The sequence below is a fragment of the Gopherus flavomarginatus genome, chromosome 4, assembly GCF_025201925.1.
Source record: "Gopherus flavomarginatus isolate rGopFla2 chromosome 4, rGopFla2.mat.asm, whole genome shotgun sequence".
NCBI classification, from domain to species: Eukaryota; Metazoa; Chordata; order Testudines; family Testudinidae; genus Gopherus; species Gopherus flavomarginatus.
Genome location: NC_066620.1, coordinates 207,424,118 through 207,446,492, shown reverse-complemented (window position 1 = coordinate 207,446,492; position 22,375 = coordinate 207,424,118).

Genomic DNA, 22,375 nt, shown 5'->3' with positions numbered 1-22,375 from the left:
CAATTCTGACATTGTAGTATACAAAAAAGAAAAGTCTTAGAGTCTTGAGCTACATTACTCTTCAAGGAGAAGGGGTGTGTGTGTTTGTGTGTGAGCGTGTGCGTGAAGCGCCGGAGAGGCAGCTTGAGGTCAGGTAATATGAAACTGGAGCAGCTTGGGTCTACAGATGGGAGCCAGAGACCTAGGCTGGAGTGGTCATGCTAGCAGATGAAGTGCTGCCTCCTGACTGGCTCACTAAGCATGCACAGAGATCTGTTCTATCACCAGCTAAGGCTGCTAGTTTTCAGTGGTTATGAGAACAGTGTCAGTCTTCAGGCAAAATTGACATTTCTTTCCATTCTCTGGGAATTAGTTATTACCTAAATACTTGGATTTGGGTTTTTTTCCATTTCAGCACCGGACAAAGTTTTTTGATATAGCAACTGTATGTGGATGTAAGTGTCATATTACTACAGCATAATTTTCTTTTAAGAAATCATTATGTAATTTCAAATTTCAACTAATTTTTTTCAATAGACCTTTTAATTTTAGCAACAAAAGACATGCAATTTCCATTACAATTTTGGATTGCTTTTTTGACCACTCTGATGTTTAATTATTTTTGGTTCTTTTTTTTCTATCATGTGACGGCTGGATTTATTTTTTTGTGATTACCATTTTAAGTTTGCAGATTGTTAATAAGAAGCTTGTTAAAATAAGCAAAGGACCTGTCTTCCTTACTGGAGAATAATTGTTGAGGGCAAGGGAGATCCCATGTTCAGAAGCTAGGTATTTACCATTAAGCCAGGTAGGTGGCCAATTCACCTGTTTAGGTGCATATGACTATCCCAATTAAAATTCTGTAAGAGAATCTTTCATTAGGAAAAATGAATTCCCTGCTCTGGAGTTAACCAGGACTATCTACACTCATCATTCATTGACTGGGCAATACCTGCTGTGTCTTTGATTTGAAATAAAATGTTATATTATCCCTGTTGTTATGCACATAAATAAATCTGAGTCTCTTTTCTTTGAACAGGCAAAGGGGGGACTGATTGTCTAGGCAAGATCTCTGAAAATCATTTTGGCTGTAAAGAACCCAGTGAGATGGAGAAATTCCAGAAGGGAGCCCTTACATCACCTATATAAGATTTGTCACTTTCCTTTCAATAAAAACAAGTTGGCGTGAGATCACATTGCTGTAACAGGTAAGTGTGTATTGTGGTAGAGGTGCGGTGGGTGGGGTTGGAGGCTGTTTCTATTGCTCTTCTTCTTAGAAATCCATTTCTTTTATTATAATAATAATAATAATAATAATAATAATAATACCCTAAAAAGTCCCTATTGCATGTTAATGACACATATAGGTGCTTCCAGACAATAGTCTAAACATCTCTGTATGTTTCAGCAGTTAGTGAGGGTAATATAACATTCAGGCCTGTATATTTACCTAAGACAGAGGGTTGGGGTTTGTTTACCTGTTTGAATTTTGATATTGTTATATTCTTACTAACATGTGTGAACAAAGTCACTGTGTGTTGCATCTGGCCACAACCAGATGAGGTTTATAGCACAATGAGTGAAGATAAGGAAGAGAGTTAGTTTTAGTGGGAGTTTAATATATGACTGCCTTGACGCCTATCTCAAGGCAAGGTCAAGCAGTCAGTCAGGAGGGGTAAAGGGGACATGTAGGGGAAAAGAGGCATAAGAAACACAAAAAAAGCCAAAGAAACAATGACTCTGGCCGAAACACAACCTCACTCCCGACCCCTCCCATGGGGTACAAAAGAGGTGGCACCAAAGCTCTCAGACTCACGACCTTCCAAAAGGGAACATGACCCTAGGGTGTGTACTACAGGTATAATTGAGCCTGCTAAGAAATGGGGCAAGGGGAAGGAAAAGCTCTACTGGTGTACAGAGCAGTGGATTATACTTGCTTGGTAACCCCTTTGCTTGCACTTTGGACTCTGGCCTTCTGCTTTCTGCCTGTGTGACAAGAACAAAGTAAGGACAAGGGGAACCCCTATCAGCATAGTTCCTGTGGGCAGATCTGCATTTAGTCCTTTCACTTGTTACAAATCATTTTGATTTGTGTTGTTGTTGGAGCTGGATGCAGCCACAGTTTGACTTTGTAGCGTGTAACCCCCATTTTGGAGCTACATGACACGTAAATCTTTCCTTTGCTCTGAAACGTACCCACATCAAGGTTCTGTTCTCTTCTGACAGAGCTTCCAGATGTGGCCATATCCAGCGTGTTCCCTTGGAGAAATTAAAGTGACAGCATATTGTTGTGCTCATGGACCTCAGCTCTGAGAAATTCCCCACCCAAGTCCACAGTGTTGGGCCGTTGAGATGTTCTTCCCACCACAGACATGTTAAATGTTATTATATTATGGTCACTATTTCTAAGTGGTCCTGTTATAGTTACCTCTTGGACCAGCTCCTGTGCTCCACTCAGGACTAAATCTAGAGTTGTCTCTCCACTTGTGAGTTCCTGTACCAGCTGCTCCAAGAAGAAGTAATTTAAAGTATAGAGAAATTTTGTCTCTGCATTTTGTCCCGAGGTGACATGTTCCCAGTCAACATGGGGATAATTGAAATCTCCCACTATTATTGAGTTTTTAATTTTGATAGCCTCTCTAATTTCCCTTAGCATTTCATTATCACCATCAATGTCCTGATCAGTTGGTCAATAATAGATCCCTAATGTTATATTCTTATTAGAGCATGAAATTACAATCCACAGAGATTCTATGGAACATGTGGATTCACTTAAGATTTTTACTTCATTTGATTCTACATTTTCTTTTACATATAGTGCCACTCCCCTGTCCTCCCGCATGGCCTATTCTGTTCTTCCGATATATTTTGTACCCGGAATGATTGTGTCCCATTAATTGTCCTCAGTCCACCAGGTCTCTGTGATGCCTGTTATATCAAAATCCTCCTTTATCATGAGGTACTCTAGCAAACCCATCTTATTATTTAGACCTCTAGCATTTGTGTACAAGCACTTTAAAAACTTGTCACTGTTTATTTGTCTGTCCTTTTCTTATGTGTCATATTCTTTATGTGAATGATCTGATCTGGCCCTTACATTATCCCCTTCCATCCTCTGCTCCTGACTATAACTCAGAGAATCTCTATCAATGACTCTCCTCTAAGAGAAGTCTCTGTCCAATCCACATGCTCCTCTGCAGCGGTCAGCTTTCCCCCATCTCCTAGTTTAAAAACTGCTCTGCAACCTTTTTAACACTAAGTGCCAGCAGTTTGGTTCCATTTTGGTTTAGGTGGAGCCCATCCCTTCGGGATAGTCTCCCCCTATCCCAAAAGTGATCCCAATTCCTAATGAATCTAAACCTCGCCTCTCTACACCATCATCTCATCCACCCATTGAGACTCTGAAGCTCTGCCTGACTACCTGGCCCTGCATGTGGAACTGGGAGCATTTCTGAGAATGCCACCATAGGGGTCCTGGATTTCAGTCTCTTCCCTAGCAGCCTAAATTTGGCCTCCAGGATGTCTCTCCTACCCTTCCCTATGTCATTGGTACGTACATCTACCACGACCACCAGCTCCTCCTGAGCACTATACATAAGTCTATCCAGATCCTCGAGAGATCCACAACCTTTGCACCAGGCAGGCAAGTCACTATACAGTTCTCTCAGTCATCACAAACCCAGCTATCTAATGATCAAATTTCCCATTACTAACACCTGCCTTTTCCTAATGACTGGAGTTCCCTCCCCCAGAGAGGTAACCTCAGTGAGAGAGGATACATGCATGACAGAAACTTGAGGATTGTGTATATAATTCAGATGGTATTTTGTCAGGGGAAAAAAATCGGGGGATTAACCTAAACAGAAAATACAGGATTCTGTTGAAAAACCGAAGGAATATATTTCAAATTGCTAAACATGCTCAGCAAATGTACTCCGGCAAGTCACAATTATTTTAGAAGTTTTGAAGTATGCTAACAAAAGACCTTATGGATACCTGGTAATGGATTTAAATCAAATAATCACAGAACCATGGGGTCAGAAAGGACCGCAAGCGCCATCCATTCCAACCCACTGTCAAGATGCAAGACTTGTTGAGTCTAAGCCATCCATGGCTATTCAGCTTCCCTTTGGAAACCTCCAGTGAAGGTGCTTTTACAACCTCCCTAAGCAGTCTGTTTCATTGTCCTACTGTTCCTATAGTTAGGGAGTTTTTCCTGAGATTTAATCTAAATCTGCTGTGCCATAGTTTAAACCCATTGCATCTTGTCTTGCCCTCTGTGGCAAGGGAGAACATTTCTCCATCTTTTGCCTGGCAGCCTTACAACTCCTGTCATGTCCCCACTTAATCTCCTCTTTTCCAAACTAAACATACCCACTTCCTTCAGCCTTTGCGCATATGGTTTGCTTTCCATCTCTTTGATCACCTTTGCTGTTCACTTCTGGATCCTTTCTAGTTTTTCTACATCCTTTCTATGTGTTGGGGACCAAAATTGGACACAGTACTGCAGCTGAGAACTAACCAGCACCAAGTAGAGCAGTACTATCACCTCCCATGACTTGCATTCTATTCTTCTGTTAATGCAACCTAAAGCTGCATTTCCTTTTTTTGCAACAGAATCACACTGCTGAATCATGTTGAGGTAGTGATCCACCGAAACTCCCAGAACCTTCCCAGCATGCTACTGCCAAGACAGTTATCTGCCATTCTGTATTTGCACCTTTGGTTCATCTTTCCAAAATGTAACACCTTATATTTGTCTTTGTTGAATTTCATTTTGTTGTGTATAGCCCATTTCTCCAATTTATCAAGATCCCTCAGAATTTTAGCTCTATCCTTCAAAGTGTTGGCAACCCTCACTAGCTTTGTGTCATCTGTACATTTCATCATTATGCTCTCTATTCCGACAGTCATGTCATGAATAAAGACGTAAATCCACAATGGTTGCAGAACAGATCCAGGTGAAATCCCACTTGAGACCTCCCTCCAATCTGATATCATTCCATTTAATAATTACTCCATGTTTGTGCTTGTTTAACCAATTCTGTATCCATTTAAAGATAGTTCTGGTAAGCCCACATTTCTCCAGCTTCTCCAGTGGTTTATAGATTAAGAAACAGGCTTTCCTCTCCAGATTAGTCATTGATTTATACTTTGAAAAGAACAACAGCCAGGTATAAAAAGAGATGAATTATTGGCATGCCCTTCTTAACAGCCGAGGCTGCTGACCAAAAACATGTCTTGCTGCGTGAAGATAAACCTGGCCCTTTGAAACCACCCCCACAGCAAAGGAAGATTAAGTTGTGTTCAGCCTCTGATGATTTAGTAGCGGTCATCTCAGAAAATACCAATTTAGATGAGTATGAAAAAGGTAAACTGTACATTGCCATGCTTCAAAGACACCTAGTGTACACAAGCCAGAGTGGTAAGACAACGGGAAAATAAATCTGTTTCTACCAGAGCAGGAACAAAGCGTGACTGCCATCCCTCTAGAAACCACCAAGAATTCTGACTTTGTTGCTCAGGAGGTGTTGGATACCATGAATAAATGCCATAAGTAAAATACACTTGTACTGCTCAATAAACCAGGCCAGCATAAAATATATTTCTGAATGGAATGATAGCCCTGAAACTCAGTACAATTGGAAGAGGGCTGTGGGAGGAATTCTTAAAGGAATCACATGCCATAGATGTCTTTCAGTCACATGCCACATGTAATACTCTCAAGGAGTGGAATTTATGGTGACTGGTAGGTGGGACCTCATGGCTTAGGAAGTGAGATCAATGTGTGAGTGACAGTAGATCCCTCTACTACTTCCTTGAAGTTCCTTACCTTCACTAGATAAAAATGGGTGTTTTTAATATGGAAAATTAAAAGTTAATCTTCTTGTATAGACAAGGCAGTTGTACTTCATAAATACTTGTTAGCTGGCTGAACCACACTCTCTTTGGCAAAGAGAGGCAGGAAGAGTTCTTAGACGAGGTCACATGACAACTCTTGCTTCCAATACATGCTATGGAGGCATTTCTTGGATTCTTCAAAAGAGAGAGAATAAATTATAGAATAATAATAAATATGGAATAAAATATAGAATAATAAATAGAGAATAAATTATTATGATGTAACGTATTAATTGTCCCTTTTAATAGAGGGTGACAAATATTGCTCAATATTACCCTTCCATTTTATATACTTCTTCCCTGGTGCAATCTGGAGCATTAAGACAAAAACTTCAAAGAGAAGATAAAACACCTAAATGGCTTAAGTTCAGCTGAGTGCTTGGTCAGACTAGAGCAGTGCTTCCCAAACTAGGGGTGCCGCTTGTTCAGGGAAGGCCCCTGGCAGGCTGAGTCAGTTTGTTTAACTGCCGCGGCCGCAGATTCGGCTGATTGAAGCTCCCATTGGCCATGGTTCACTGTTCTCAGCCAATGGGGGCTGCAGCAAGTGATGCAGGCTAAGGGACGTGCTGGCTGTCCTTCCCACAGTCACCATTGGCATGAAGAGGCGAACCGCAGTCAGTGGGAGCTGCGATTGGCTGAACCTGTGCACATGGCAGGTAAACAAACTGGTCTGGCCTGCCAGGGACTTTCCCTGAACGAACGGCACCAGTAGTTTGGGAACCAATGATCTAGAGGGAAAAGGTACTAAGACAGAGAGGAGACAGAGAGTCCTTGTATTGTAGAGAAACAACGAGGAATTCAGTGGCACCTTAAAGACTAACAGGTTTCAGACACCATCAACTCAGGTTTGAATAGAGACTGGGAATGGCTGAGCCATTACACACATTGAATCTCTTTCCCTATGTTAAGTATCCACACATCTTGTTGTCAAAGTGTCTGAAATGGACCCTTTTGATTATCACTTCAATAGCTTTTTCTCCTGCTGATTATAGCTTATCTTAATTAATTAGCCTCTTAGAGTGGGTAGGGCAACCGCCACCTTTTCATGTTCTCTGTATGTATATATATATATATCTATCTCCTTGCTATATGTTCCATTCTATGCATCTGATAAAGTGGGCTGTAGCCCACGAAAACTTATGCTCAGATAAATTTGTTAGTCTCTAAGGTGCCACAAGTACTCCTGTTCTTTTTAAAGACTAACAGATTTCTTTGGGCATAAGCTTTTGTGGGTAAAAATCCCCACTTCTTCAAATGCATGTATTATAGAGGTGCAGCAGTCCCATTAAAGTTAAAGTTACATCATGATTTCTCTTTAAAGGTCAACCTTTCTAAGTCCTCTGAAATCAACTTAGTTAGTCAAATTCCTTTGAAATTTGGTGTGCATCACGGTGGTGCAGGGTGTTGGAATGGTGCCAAATTATTATGAATTATTGTGATTGATATGAATGAATGTGGTAAGCATGAGTTTGGTATCGGTTGGGATGTCTGAATTGGCTTAAGGATTCTGTGCAGAGGATTCTTTTAGCAGCAGACAGTTGATATGGAAATTTACTAAGAGTGCTGAGATTGTGCTTAAAAGGTTAATTTGTGTGTATGCTTTAACCTGGAACTTTGGAATATATCAGTTGGAGGCCAGCTCACTAAGTAAAGAAAATGCAAAAACATATCATCAGTGAGCTTGGTACAGGCTGACCCATGTCAAAAAGACCCTTTTGGATGTCGTCATGCTAAGAGTTCAAGTGAATGATTGATGAGAGGGTAAACGTCAATTGATCTTTGATCTGTCTCCATTTTGCAGTCCCATCTGAAATATTAATTAAAGAAAACCAATAATAAAACACCCACAGAGCCTATTTCTGGGACATGTGACTCCTTTGAGAACAAAAGGTATAAATGCTAAGCAGAAGAAATTAGTTAGTTTCTCATTTAACATCTGAAGAGGTCCATGGTACTGGGAGACAGAAGGCCACGAGGTAATCAATACCCTGCTACGAGGGACTTTTTTGGGACTTTTGAACCAGAGGGCCTGCAGGTAACCAAGATCCTGCTTTGGGGGACATTTGACAGACCAAGTACCCAAGAAGGGAGAAGAAGAGAAGAAAAAAAGTCTCCATCTAAGACTGGTAGCTATACCTGCTTTGTTTGCTAATCAGGATATTGTGTAAAGGCCAACATAGGGCACGTCTACGATTGGTAGTGATCAATCTATTGGGAATCGATTTATCGCGTCTAGTGTAGACACAATAAAATTCATCCCTGATCGCTCTGCTGCTGACTCTGGAACTCCACCATGTCAAGAGGCGGAAATGGAGTTCACAAGGAAGCGGCAGCAGGCGACTCACCACCTTCCTCACAGCCAGGTAAATCGACCTAAGATACATCACCTTCAGCTATGCTAACTGAAGTTGCGTATTTTAGGTCGAACCCCCTCACTAGTGTAGACTAGCCACAGTTACTTAGGGTTTATGTTTGGAATTGAGGCTTGTTAGGGAGATTATATTACCTAGACTGCCTGTGTGATTCTTTCTCAATTAAATTACTGTGCATTAAGTATACTAGTTCTGAATTTTCACTGGTACCGGTAACAATCTGCCCAGCTGTGGGCCATTAAAGATCTGTTTCAACACAGGGTAGGGTTAGTAACCCAAATGTGGGCTAATTTTGAGCTAGGAGTTCCATAAATGTAACCCCCATGCCCTTAAAAATAGCTATTAAAAATAGATAAATAACATTTCTAGGAATGTGTTTTGTGCAGAGCAACAGATAGAACTATTGATGTGATGAGGGTCAAAACGGTTTCAATCTCTTGGGTTTTGTGGAAGGAAATTCATGGCCCCTACTACATCTTTGGGAGACCTAAATTGAGAACGAGGAGTGGTGTCTGAGCCCCTTTCGTTTTCCACTGTGTGTGTGTGCCAATATCAAGGAGTCTTGTGCTTGATTTTCAGGCATTTGAGATTGGCTCAACATAGCGTTCTGCAGGGGGATGACATACCACCAAGCAACGTTAACTCTTCATTAACGCAAGTTCTTTACCATTAAATTCATAGGGCTCTGGGGACTGTAATAAGATGAACAGCAGACTTTTATTTGATGCAAGTGATATTTATCAGATGTTGGCTGTAATCTGTTAATTAAAATTCCTGGAACATTTCAGGGAAATATAATTGAAAATCCCTGCCTGGAGGAAGTTGCACCTGTTAAAATCTATTGTGTGGTCCAATGCCCCCTGAAATCAGCAATGCCCCCATCTCCCATTGACTCATTAGGCTTTGGCAGAGAGAGGAATTGCAGGAAACAGGTCTCTGTGGGAAGAGGCTTGGCAGCAAGGTGTGTGCTTGTGAAAAAATTGTATCAATGTTTATGCATCCAAACCTAGGGGAGGGAGGAAGATTGCTGCAAACAGGGGTGTGGAGGGATAGGAAGGGGAAAAAAGGGAGCTACTGAGACTAGGGTAGGGCCAGCCAGCTCCAGAGTGAGAAATGGGGTGTCAGCAGTTCCTACCTACTCCCTGGCCTGATCCCAGGCACTGCCATGGCCTATCCACACTTCCAAGTCCTGCTATTGCTTCCATGGCACCCAACTCCCTTTACATATGTGAGTTTTCTTAAGGGCACAGCTCCCAAAGGACTTCCATTGCGGGGGATTAGTCCTCCCACCAACCACATGTACCACTACCCCAGAGCAAACCCTTTACAGAGTTGTGTTGGAGCCTTAGAAATGGAAAATAATGATAGTGGAAATACTCTCCAAAGTACAGAATTTGTTTGATTTCTGTAAAGCTAAACTGAGGAATTTTGCAATTTTTGCCTGGAAGAAGAATCTCCTAAGGTCCCTTCCAACCCTAATAATCTATAAGAAAACAAAATCTCACTCTACTTTTCTTTGGTTTTCTTGCTGTAACAACAAGCAGCCTTAAAATATGAGGGAAAAGTACATACTCAAAATGTTGATGCTTTGGACTTATGAGAGCCGATGGCCCCTGCAGATACTAAGCAACTTTTCAGGATTTGCCTCATTCAAACTATTGAGAGAGGAGAGAATGAGAAGTGACTGGGCAGGGACACTGAAGAACTGAAGAACATTTTCCTACACCTCATTGATCCTATTCAGATCCTCCAGTGAGCATGGAGAGGTCCACCTCCTTTATTTAAGCCATAAATTACTAACCCTGATAATGGTTAGTTTTTCACTTAGTGACGGAGACCTGATAATTTTTAAGGGCTAGACTCTGGCCCACTTACATGGCATCATGCCATACCCCAACTCCATCCCTGATGATTTCAGTGTCACCATTCACAGAACAAGAACTACTCCGTGTGAAGGAGGGTGGCAGAATCTGGCCATGTGTCTAGTCACTGTGCACCGTGTGCTTCTTGTGCTGCCTTTAGAACTCTGGGATCAATCCTGGCAAGTCTTACCCTGTCCAAGGCAGAGTGGTTGACGTTAGCCATCACATTCCTATCCTCCATATCCCAGCTTATTATTGTATGAGCCTGCAGTGACACTACCTGGTGCAATGAGACACTGACTGGTTGTTAGGAACAGAACTGTAATTATCAAATTAAAATAAAAATTAAAAGCATGTAAATAATACATGACAAATAAATACTCACTGCAAGCTTCCTAGAAAGGTATCAGCTTCTTCTATGGTCACAGGGCTGGTTGCAGGAAAGTGTTTGCAAACCTCAGAAAGTCTCTAATGTGGGTTCATTTCTGATGTGTGACATGCTTTTAATTTTTATTTGGTAATTACAGGGTCAAAATAATTCATGTATGGAAGGACCTTCCACCTTCCCTGAGGGAAGATGTTAATGAGTGTCACGCATTTCCATTATTAATTTATCATAATTATGTCAGTCTCTATTAGTTGAGAATGTCCAATGCTGAGTATCTGCCAATCTAATTAAATCTTGGCGTGTCAGGATCTGCCTCTGTGTGGAAATGGAGCTGTGTCGAGAGCTGCTCAAAAGACAGGTGGCTGCTAACTTGATTAGGTGTGGGGAGGAGGCAGTGGAGTTCTAAACAACCTGCAAGTTTTCTTTACTTAAGTCAAAGTCCAGTATTTTGTTAAGGAAATCCAAATTGGTGTCTCGGGACTCTTTAAAACACAGCTAGGGAAACCTGCAACATTCAGGCCAATTAACCCACCTCTCTCTCTCTTTTTTTTATAAACACACACACACACACAAACCATAGACCTCCTCCTCACAGGAGGCCCAGGTTCTTTCATCCAAATTCTTTGTGCTGTGGTAAGTTCATTGGACTTTTATGCCTTCTGATATCTCAGGTAAAAAGCCTCTCTCATGCCATAGGACCAGATGGATAAAAACATACTATGTGTGTGTGCCACATGGATGACTTTGAAAAATACTTTATTTTTCCAGAGTGTGAGTCTAGTTCTGAGCAGGCAAGTCTAGTCATGGAAGGGTGCATTGGTAAAAGGGGGCATCTCCAAGGGTACACAGCAGTAGAGGTGTAAACAGACTGAGGGTCAGGGTTTGGGAGATAAACAGATAGTTGCTAAAAAGTTATGAGCCAGTGTCATTGTAATTTTTTTTTAAAGGCTAAAGTGGTGATGAAGAAAGAAATGACAAAACGAGATGCCCGTTAGTGGAGACTCTCAATCTGTCATGTCTCAGAACGAGGAGGCTGGATCTGATCCTGAGCTCCTGGGGGGCAATGGTGACTCTCACATAGAGTCTGATTAAGAACATTCCTCAGAAGGCTCTGTAGAGGGGTTCTCATCTACTCATGATGACCCTTGCAGTTGGCCCTGGAAAGCTGACTCTCAAATAATGTCTGATACTGATGACACACTTGATGATTCTGTGGAGGAACCATCAAACACGCCTGAAAATGCAGATCCTCTCACAGATGTGTATGTGGAGTCAGTGAGAGGCTGGCTATGGGAATTACTTAGATTTACAAGCGCCGCCCAATTGCAAGTCATCCTAATTATCTTCCTGTGCACGGCTTTACCATAGCTTGAACGCTACAGAATTGTCTGTAGTTTTGTGCGTATTCAGTGGCAGGCTTTGAGAAGGAAACATTGATTTAATAAAACCGGGGTGCTGGGTCCCAGCTTGCAGAGTTCAAGTACCACAGCTCTGTGCATGGGTGTCCTTAACCCCTAGCGTCTTACATTTAAGGGATGGAAAGCAGCTCGTGAAAGTGGTGCAGCAGGCAGTATCATAACTGCTAACTGACTGAGTACAATTGAAGCAGTTCAGCACAGGATTGGATAAGTACCACTTTTAGAATTAGAAAGAGTTAAATAAATCCCTTCTGTTTCGAATGTGTAATAGTTTGTAAGACTGCAGATGTCCTTGTGAAGACTGAGTGCTCAGGAATAGTTTCCTTGTGACAATATCCTTCAGGATACTTAAGGCTGAATATTTTTAAAATGGAGGGAGGTTGTACTTTGACAAAAGTATCCATTACCCTCAGATCTGAGCCCAATACCTAAACCAATATATTGCCATTTCTGCACATGCCATTTCACCCCAAATCATGTAATTTCTATGAACAAAGCCAAGCACATAGTATGGCAGATTTTTTCGGCGAAAGTGTTACTAAAACATTGAAACAAGGGTAAGCCATATTTAGGGCCCTACCAAATTCATGGTTATCAAAAACACATCACGGACCATGAAATATGGTCTCCCCCATGAAATCTGCCCATTGTAGGGGAGTCTCAGTACTGCAACCCTTACTTCTGTGCTGCCTTTAGAGCTGGACAGTCGGAGAATGGCGGCTACTAGGCAGGCACCTAGCTTTGAAAGCAGTGCCACGGCCAGGAGCAAGGCAAAAGTGAGGGAGGCATGGTATGAGGGTGGGCAGGGCTGGTATCATGAGTGGATGATATGAGCTACCACCCAGGGCGCTGTGGTCAGGGGGGTACCATGGTCACCCCCCCACACACACACACACATACAGCCAACCCAAGATCCCTTTAACTCCGAGCACTGGGCCCAGAGCCAGGGAGGGACAGGGCTGGGGGCACCATGGCTGGGGGCTCCTACCATCTGCCAGGCTCCAGCTGCTAGTCCTGGCCAGGCTGAGGAGGGATGGGACTTCCTCTTACTCAGGACAGGCTCCCCCTGGGGCTGGGAAAGACCCACCTCAGGGAACATCTTCTGGCTGAAGGAAGCATTCTGGCTGCTGACTGGGAGCCCAGCTCTGAAGGCAGTGCTGCCACCAGCAGCAGTGTGGAAGTAAGAGTGTCAATACCCTGACCTCCTCAATAGCCTTGTGGCCACCCCTCCACAACTGCCTTTTAAGGTCAGGACCCCCCCAGCTACAACACCATGAGCTGTCAGATTTTAATATCTGAAACCATGAAATGTAAATATTTAAAATTCTATGATCATTAAATTTAACAAAATGGACCATACATTAGGTATGGCGCTAGCCATATTAGAGGTTTGGGATTTATTTCCAGCTTGAGTAAACTCTCAGCAAAGCATGAAATGTGGGTTTACAATGCAGAGTGTGAAGGGAACAGAACTGCTAACACTATTCAGTGGAGGAATTTAGACTTTAATTCATGATCTCCTGGTTCCCATCTTTCCCATCTTTCTTGGGTGTTGGCTGGTGAATCTTGCCCACATGCTCAGGGTTTAACTGATCACCATATTTGAGGTTGGGAAGGAATTTTCCTCCAGGGCAGATTGGCAGAGGTCCTGGAGGTTTTTCACCTTCCTCTGTAACGTGGGGCATGGGTCACTTGCTGGAGGATTCTCTGCACTTTGAGGTCTTTAAACCATGATTTGAAGACTTCAGTAACTCAGACACAGGTTAGGGATTTGTTACAGGAATGGGTGGGTGAGATTCTGTGGCCTGCGTTGTGTAGGAGATCAGACTAGATGACCATAATGGTCCCTTTTGTCTAGGTCCCATCCAGATATTCATTTCTGTGTGCTAGGCAGAATCAAGAGCATGCTCAGTGTAAAGAGAATGTCGGGGGATTAGTAGCAAACCTCCAGCAAGAGGAAAAATTCAGAGAAAATGGAAACTAGTCAAAATTCACTCATGTCTGAACCTTCCCAATCCCAGGACTATTCCCCCATCAAAGTTTACCAAAATGCTTACTACAGTCAAAGGGATGCTGTCCTTTGACTTCAGTAGGCTATGGACCAGACCAGGTGTATTTACAAGGTATATATAATCAGAGAGTGGGGTGTATGGGGTTGTCAGGGAGGGGTAGTACCTCTGATGGGGGAGCAGTAGTACTCCTAGGAGTAGCTCATCCACTTTGGTCCCCGCTTGACACCCAGCTCTCACCTGTGGCTCCAAGTAGCTGTCAGCATGCGACAGCAGCCACACCCCGGAAACTGTCTCGACTGGCGGGCTAAACCAGGTGAGGGTAGCTGGTGAGTCTGAGACTCTCGGTGAGTTAGGGCCTGTCTACTCATTGCATGTGAAAGCTGGATCCGGCTGACAGAGGAAACCTGGTTCAATGGTCAGGAAGGCGATGACAGCAAGCGTTGTGGAACGCTCAAGAGCATGACAAGACACGTAGGAGTCCTGGTCATCCACTGCTCCCTGCCCTATCTCCAGCCATCTCGACTCTTGTCCTGCCACTGGATACAGATAGGACTTGGGAAGAGAGAGTGAGGTTGACGTCGCGCAACTCTCCCTCACTTTAATCCAATTCACATGCAAGTCTCGACATCATATCATATCACATCATATCAAGTCCTGTGGCGATGGGTGAGCGACGAAGCAGCAGATGTGGATACACTGGGAGCTGTAGCCGCAGACCTGCACACAGGCGGCTCAGGTATTATGGTCGTTCCTCAGTGACCGAAGCAGCAGTGGAGCTTGGTGTCTTCTTGAGTGACTAAGCAGCCCTATTCAGGATTGCACTGCTCACCTCCGTAGAGTGTAGTTTACAACTCACAAGCCCTTGCCTTGTGAGCTGTAAGGAAGATACAGCAAATGTGGAATTTGTTAGTGTTATTAATGCCATACTCATCTATGAATAGGCCAGAATACTGGACTTAACTTAGGCCAAAGCCTTTAAACCTCATCAGCTAGCAGAGACTGCTTCTGATTCTATCTTTTTTTTTGCCCATATTATATGTTTTAAACCTATATGTTCATAACAAAGATACAGGCTATGTCTACACTGCCGCGGTAAGTCGACCTATGCTACACAACTCCAGCTATGTGACTAATGTAGCTGGAGTCGACGTACCTTAGGTTGAGTTACTGTGGGGTCTACACTGCGGGGGGTTGATGGGAGAAAATGTCCCATCGACTTACTTTACTTTTCTCATCAGGGGGGCAGAGTACAGGGATTGACTGGAGAATGATCTGCAGTCGATTTGGTGGGTCTTTACTCGCCCCACTAAATTGACCGCTGGTGGTTTGATCTCTGAGCATCAATCCCCGCTATAGTGTAGACTGGCTCACAGTAGATTAAGGTCTTATTTGCTATGCCTGTATAATTTATAATTTTATGAGAAGGAGAAGAGACATATAAAAAAAAGTGTCAACTACAATTTAAGAAACTATACAGGCATTTGAAAGCCATGTTGAGGATTCTGTAACAGAGGTCTAGGTTTATTCATTGATTTATTTTATTAAATTAGTAATCTACAAATGAAGTGTATTACTATTCCATTACCTATTACACACATTATTGGTGGTAAGTCAAGCAAATCAGTTAAATGACTTTATGTTGCTGTATGATGAGCTGTGAAACAAGGACCCAATCATAAAGGAATATGAAAAGACCTTGTTTTGTTGACCCAAGATCCTGCAGTGATGCAGATTATCATGCTCAATGGCCAGTTAAAAGAAAACATTGGCACAAGAACAAAGGCGTATAATGTATCTACGAACAAACTCAGGCTGCAAATTAGAGGACGATTGTACCCATGACAGGAGCGAGGTTCTGGAATAGCCTCCCAATAGGAGTTGTGAACGCAAACAACTTATTTGATTTTAAGAAAGAGCTGGACAAATTTATGAGTGTGATTGATCTTCTTTTTTCTTTTTTCTTGTTGGTAGAGAGCAGAATTCAAGAGCTCTGGGGCTGACTTCTGTTTCATGGCTTACTTTTCTAAAAACTCAGGCTTCAGGGTTTCAGCTGGTCACCCACACCAGCCAAGAAGGGATTCCACCCCGCCCCCTGGCAGTGCATTTTGAGCCTTTTTTTTTTTGTCTCCTTCCTCTGATGCATCAGAAATGACCATGGCTGGAGATGACAAATTGGATGATGTGGGCCAGGACTCTGAGGTGGCACTGAACATTTTCAGTCTCCAGGGCTTGGCTGTCTGATCCTTGCTCACATGCTTAGGCTTTTACTGATTGCCAAATGTGGGGATTGGGAAGGAATTTTCCCTCAGACCAGACTGGCAGTGACTTTGTGGGTGGTGGGGCTGCCTTCCTCGGCAGTGTGTGAGTGCAGGGTATGGGATGCAGAACATATGGGTTATTGGATTTATTGGGCAGCTGCTAGGCAGTGTTGGGGCCTGTGATATACAAAAGGTCAGACTAGATTTTTCTTGCATCTGGAGCAGTTCACTCGTCCCCACCTGTGACACCCACACTCTCCAGCCTCTCCCAAAGCTAGGCATGGATGTCAGTGTGATAATTAGGTGCCTGTTAAGGCAGATCCTTGGGTTCAAGTCAGCATATTTCATACGCAGAGAGACAATTGAAATAGAGGCATTGACTGGAAGATGAGCGGGTCAGCTCACTGTCCTGTCACAACTCCTCATTGTCCAGTTGATGCCCTCCTCCCCATGGATTCTCATTCTTGGTCCCCTCCCTCAACATTTTGTATTTGGTGCCTCCAAGTGGTTGGAAATGGGGTGGAGGAAGGAAGAGAAGTAGATGACTGGAAGGGAGATTCCAAAGGGATTGTGAAAATTTGTGGGGGTTTGTATTTTGTAGGCTCTGGTCCCTGGTTACAAGAAGTCCATCAGGGAATGATGAGATTTCAAACTCCTTGATAGATTCCTTAGAAATCTTTCAATTTTCTTGACTGCAGTTTAAGCCCAATCACTTCATATTCTCTCCTTCCTTGGAGAATGAGGCAAATCCTGAGAAGTGCTACACACTTGCAAGTGCCATTGGCTTACACATGTTTGATACTTCAACATTTTATGTCTCTACTTTAGACAGTTATCTTTAAGACTGATGCTTGTTACTGGGGGAATTGAAAGGGAAAATGTGTGTTTTTCTCCCATCACTAACTGCAAAATTCAGTTTATATATTGTGATACAGGAGGGCCAGGGAGCAGTGGGAGAGTGGGAGAGGGGAAGTATATAAGCCCTAGGCTAATTAAGGTGTGGTTCCCTGAAGACTAGAGTGGGTTGCTACAAGTTAATTGGAGCACTTGTAGTCAATTAAGGTCCTGTTAGCAACCTAATAAAACCCCCTGCTTCAGGCAGTCAGGGGAGAAGGAGGAAGGAGAGAGGACTGGAGCTGGGAGGTGTGCTGTGAGACTTGAAAGATCAGAAAACCAGAGTAAGGGAGACCCTGCCCCAGCAGGGGACGGAGACTCCCTCCCCCAGCATCTGAGGACTGAAGATATCCCACCCAAGGGGAAAGAGGGTAAGGACCCACAGGGGTTGAGAGGGGCTGGGACTCAGAGTGAGAAGCAAACCCAGACCACTCCCTTGCTTCCCCCCTTTACCACTTTCCCAGGCCACTAGTGGGGCCCTTGGTGTCCCAAGAGCAGGGGCAAGGGGTGGCATCTTAGCCTCCCACCAAGAAAAGTGCAGGACCCACCATACTACATCAGCCATCTTGTCACAATATACAGAAAAATACAGACCCCTTACATTCCTGGCACACAGTGTTTGCAATTTTATTCATGTTATTTCTCATTTTAAAAAGTACATTAACCTCTTTGAAATGGGTTATGATGCATTAAATTCAGAAATTTCCCTAAATACATATAAAATATTGTACAAAACAAATAAACAAATGCACAGACCTTTCTTCCAATGCTTCCTAGGTGTTCCATAATTCCTATCTGCAGTAGAGTTCTCATTTAAATTGAATAGGAGGCTTTCCATTTTTTCAAAGGGATTTTAACCAGACAAAACACATTTGCTAGGTGTAAATATTCATATTCTAACTACCTCAAAGCAGGAATCTTTCTACTGTATTTCCCTGAAATTATCCAGGAATTTTTATGGTGCTATCCAAATAATAATCATTATTATTATTAACAGGTTGTATCATAAACTTAACATATGTGGCATGCTTCAAAACAAGATTTCAACAGATCTGCATTTCACAATTTCTGGCAGTCCATAAATAGAGTCTCTCCACTTCCTGTCTATCTTGGAATCTCTTCTCTCCAGTGACGCTGAGTTCCCAACCAAACTTCAGCCATGAAGATATTTTATGTTCTCTTTGCTGTCTTCTTCTTAGTGCTGCAAAGCTCTCCAGGTAATGAAATGGAGGGAGAATATAGAAGGACATTTGTGAGTCTGTACTAAGGTTTCCCCAAACTTTGTTTTATAATTTTTTCAACTTTTTTTCTAAAGAACTCTAGTGTTTACATAGTTTGCAGCATACACTTGACATTTGATTGGACATTGGTCCTGAGGTCAGAAAGACGCCTTTAATGTGCCCTATAAAATCCATTCAGATTTATCTGAACTATGACCTGTAATAATATCCCCAAAATTTGACCAAGTGGAGTCCCACAGGGACTGATTCTTGCCATTATGCTAATCAACAGTTTTCTCAAAGACCTGAAAGAAAACTTAAAATTGTCGCCAATAAAGTTTCCAGGTAACAAAAATTAATGGACTGGTCACTGAAACAGAGTGATTTGGATCACTTGGTTAGCGGCTCACGAGCAATTGAACAGCTAAACATGAATGAATGGATCTAGGAACAAAGACGGTTGGCCACAGTTACAGGATGAGTGACTTTATCTTGGGAAGTAGTAACCCTGAAAAGAGATTTTGGGGTTGTGGGTTGATAATCAGCTGAAAATGAGCTTCCAGTGCAATCCTGTTGCTAAAAGAGTTAATCCAATCCTTGGATGCATTAAGAGAGGAATGTGAAGTAGGAGTAGAGAGGTTATTTTGTTGTGACCATTTTTGGAATACTGTGTCCAGTTCTGGTGTCCGCTAGTCAAGAATGTGAATCTATCAGCAACGAACACGCTGTGAATCTATCAGAAGTGAGCATGCTTTGCTTGATATGCTTCAGCATGTCAAACAGAACTGAACATCTGTATGGGACACATACCACATGTGTCTTCTTCCTCTGGCCTAACCCAGTGAAAAAACACTTTGGGCCAGGGGATTGTAAACTGGGCTGAGAATTGGAATCTAGCATTTTCTGCTAATTAGAGTGTTCTATTTAAGTACTTTATTATTAGGCGTTGTCTCAGCCCCAATGACAGAATGCACAGTCTGGGAATAGAAACCAAATCTCTGATGTGCCAGACCACTTTCCCAGTAATGCCATTTGGGGGGATTCAACACATCTGCTTAATTAACTCACTCTGTTCAATTTTTAGGGGCATCTCTTGAATGAGCACATAACTACAGACATTTACGTATTATCAAAGATCTAGTGAAAGGGGGCACAGAAAGATAACTGGGCTGACTTGGCCTTAAACGGGAAACTCAGTTAATGGGAAATGCCCGCCATGTTGCAATCACAGCTCTTGTTTTCCCTGCTGTGTTAATGAAAATAAAGACCCTTTTTCTCTGTGCAGGAGTCACCCAAGATTTTCCCTCATACACTGAAGCATGTATACTTGCTGGGGGCTTCTGCCACTTTAGCTGTCCCTTACTTTCCACACCTATTGGAAGCTGCGGTTTTGTGGAGAGTTGCTGTAGATGGGGGTAAGTTCAAGATTTGACAATGCAGACATTACTGTATAAACAGAATATTTTTCTCTCCGATTTCTATCGCTGCTGTTTAATGATCTTTGAAGCCAGAATACAAGTCACAATCCTGTGACATGGGGCAAAGGAAACTTTTTTGCTGCCCTAATTCTGGACTATCTGGGGCTCACATGATAGAGTAAAATTTCAGCTGCTTTACCCAACCTGCCCATGTCCTGTTCACAGCCTGGAGCAGCTCAGAGTCTCCACAATGCTCAGTGCTACAAAGATTGTGCCTCTTAGACACCATAACCCAGCACCAACCTAGGACAGTGCTTACAAGGAGAGTAGCACAGGGGCAATTCTGTGAGCCTTTTATTGTGCATGTATTGCAATTGGTCTCCCCCAACCCCTTTTAAAGCCTCTCTGTGTTGCCAGCTTGGCATCATATGAGCAGGGTCTATGAACAGACTCAGCCCTATGTCCACATTGTTGTTTCATTGAAGAATATAGAAAACAAAGAGGAAAGACAAAAGGAAACATCCCAGGAGAGAGCATGGGGGATGTGTCTCCTTTGTGTCATTGTGCAACTCCTATGAGAACAATATGGCTGCTCTTTACAACTTTAATGCTTAGTTTGCTAAAAAGAAATATGTACAAGTTTTGAGCTATGTTACATGGTGTGTGCATGTGTATGGTCTGTCATATCTCAATATAAAATGGTTGTGTCTATCACAGAAAAACTAGCCACACGTTCTGATTGATGTTTATACTTTTAAGTCTTTCATGATTTTTATATGTCAATCTCCCAATCACTGATGAAAGGATCCTAGTTTCAACAAGTAGCTGAGGACCGATTCAACTGTAGAATTTTCTTGGTAGCACTCATCATGATGACAGCTGCCAGTCTGATTCCATTATAACCCCTTCTTCTCACATATTTGTCCATTTCTGGACAGATTTCCTTTCCAGATATCGTTTTTGGATATGAAAGGCCTGCTGTCCTTAGACTGAGGGGAGTTGGTAGGACCTGTTGTGAGTCTCTCTGGCCAGAAAAAAGAGCAGGGAAGAGCAGACAGGCTGTTATTGACGAAAACAAACCAGGAAGAGGTCAGAGAAGAGCTGAGTAGAGGGGAATGTGGGAACCCTGTGTGAAAACTGTCAAGGGATAGAAATGTTCACTCAGCCTCTGAGGCAGCATCTCTAGCTCAGGCAGTTTTTTTCTTTTGTTGTTTGTTTTGTTTTCTTTTCTGAATTTTATTTGCCCCAGATGGATGAGGTTTTGGTTCACGTAGGAGCTAAACCACTCACTGAACAGGGGAAACTGGGGCACTCACCAAGTGAGATGATATCAAGGTAAGAGGCATCCTCACAGTGTGGAAATACACATAATTTTTAATAGTAAAAAAGTATTTTGAAATCTCTCCATGAAAAAATGGCAGAACATTGAAACTCCGTTTGTGGCCTGGTCCTCACTACAAAATCCATCTAGAGTGACCCTGTGTGAAAAATTGGAAATGCAATAAATAAATTTAGAACACCTGAAAATTGCAGATTCAGCAACTGGAGACAAGCATTATTGGAGTTGTCTAACAGAGCTTCTGGGCACAGCCTTCAAATATGACGAGCTGCATTGAACATAGAGTTGCTCCTGTGTATGTTTGTGGGATAGGGGCACTTTTGAGCACACCTTTGATGACTGCCTTGCCTTCTTGGCCAGCTCTCTGTGGTTTGAACCAGAGCCTTCCAGAGCTAAAGGCTCCAGAGTTTGAACTAAAGAGCCAGCCTCTAGCAGGAAACTGTAACAGACTCACAGTCTTCACCGAGGAGGATGTGTAACACACACTGATCAGTGGGTCACAAATGTGTACTGTTAAAAGCGCTCACTCTTTAAGGCAATTCAATAAGCACCAGCACACTTTAAGGATTTATGCAATTTTCAGTCCTTAAGTAGCTGAATATATACTCGGAGCCTTTTCATTTCTCCTTTAGAATTCCAGAGTACTTACAAATCTTTCTGACTTCAACATTAATATTGTATGGAACTTTTTTGTACTGGTTTAAACATGAAGTTTCCTAGAATAAAATTAATATAGATGCATTGTAGATCAGTAGCCCATTCCACCCCTGTTCTTCTTTTTACTTCCTGGATCTCTCCTTAAACTATGCAGGGTGCTCAGCATGCTCAAATTAATGTCACAGCAGGGACAGGACTCAGATAGGAAATTGGGATGTGTAATCAGGTGCAGACTCATCCAGTGGCACCTCGCCCTGGGTGTCTCGGGAATTAGCTCACCAGTCATCAGAGCGCCCTCTGCAGGCCATGTGTCCCACTTGTCGTTGGCCTCCATATCCCTCCCAGACCTCGGTACCCTTGTCTTCGGTGCTGCCCCCCTGGCAGTATCCCACTCTCTCTGGGTGTCCCCACCCAGGGGAACCCCCAACCCTTATCCCCACGTCTCCTCAGTCATGGCTACTGCCAGTCACCATCTAGCCCCCGTGCCCTGGGGTGGACTGCAGTCTATCAGTCAATCATTACAGGCAACAAGGGGTTTGGGCTGGCTTCCTTTACCCACCCTTAGGCTGCCCCTCTGCAACCCCAATACCTATGTGGGCCTAGGACCAGGCCCTGCAGCCAGGGGTGTTGCTGGCCTAGGGCTTCTCAGCCCCTAAG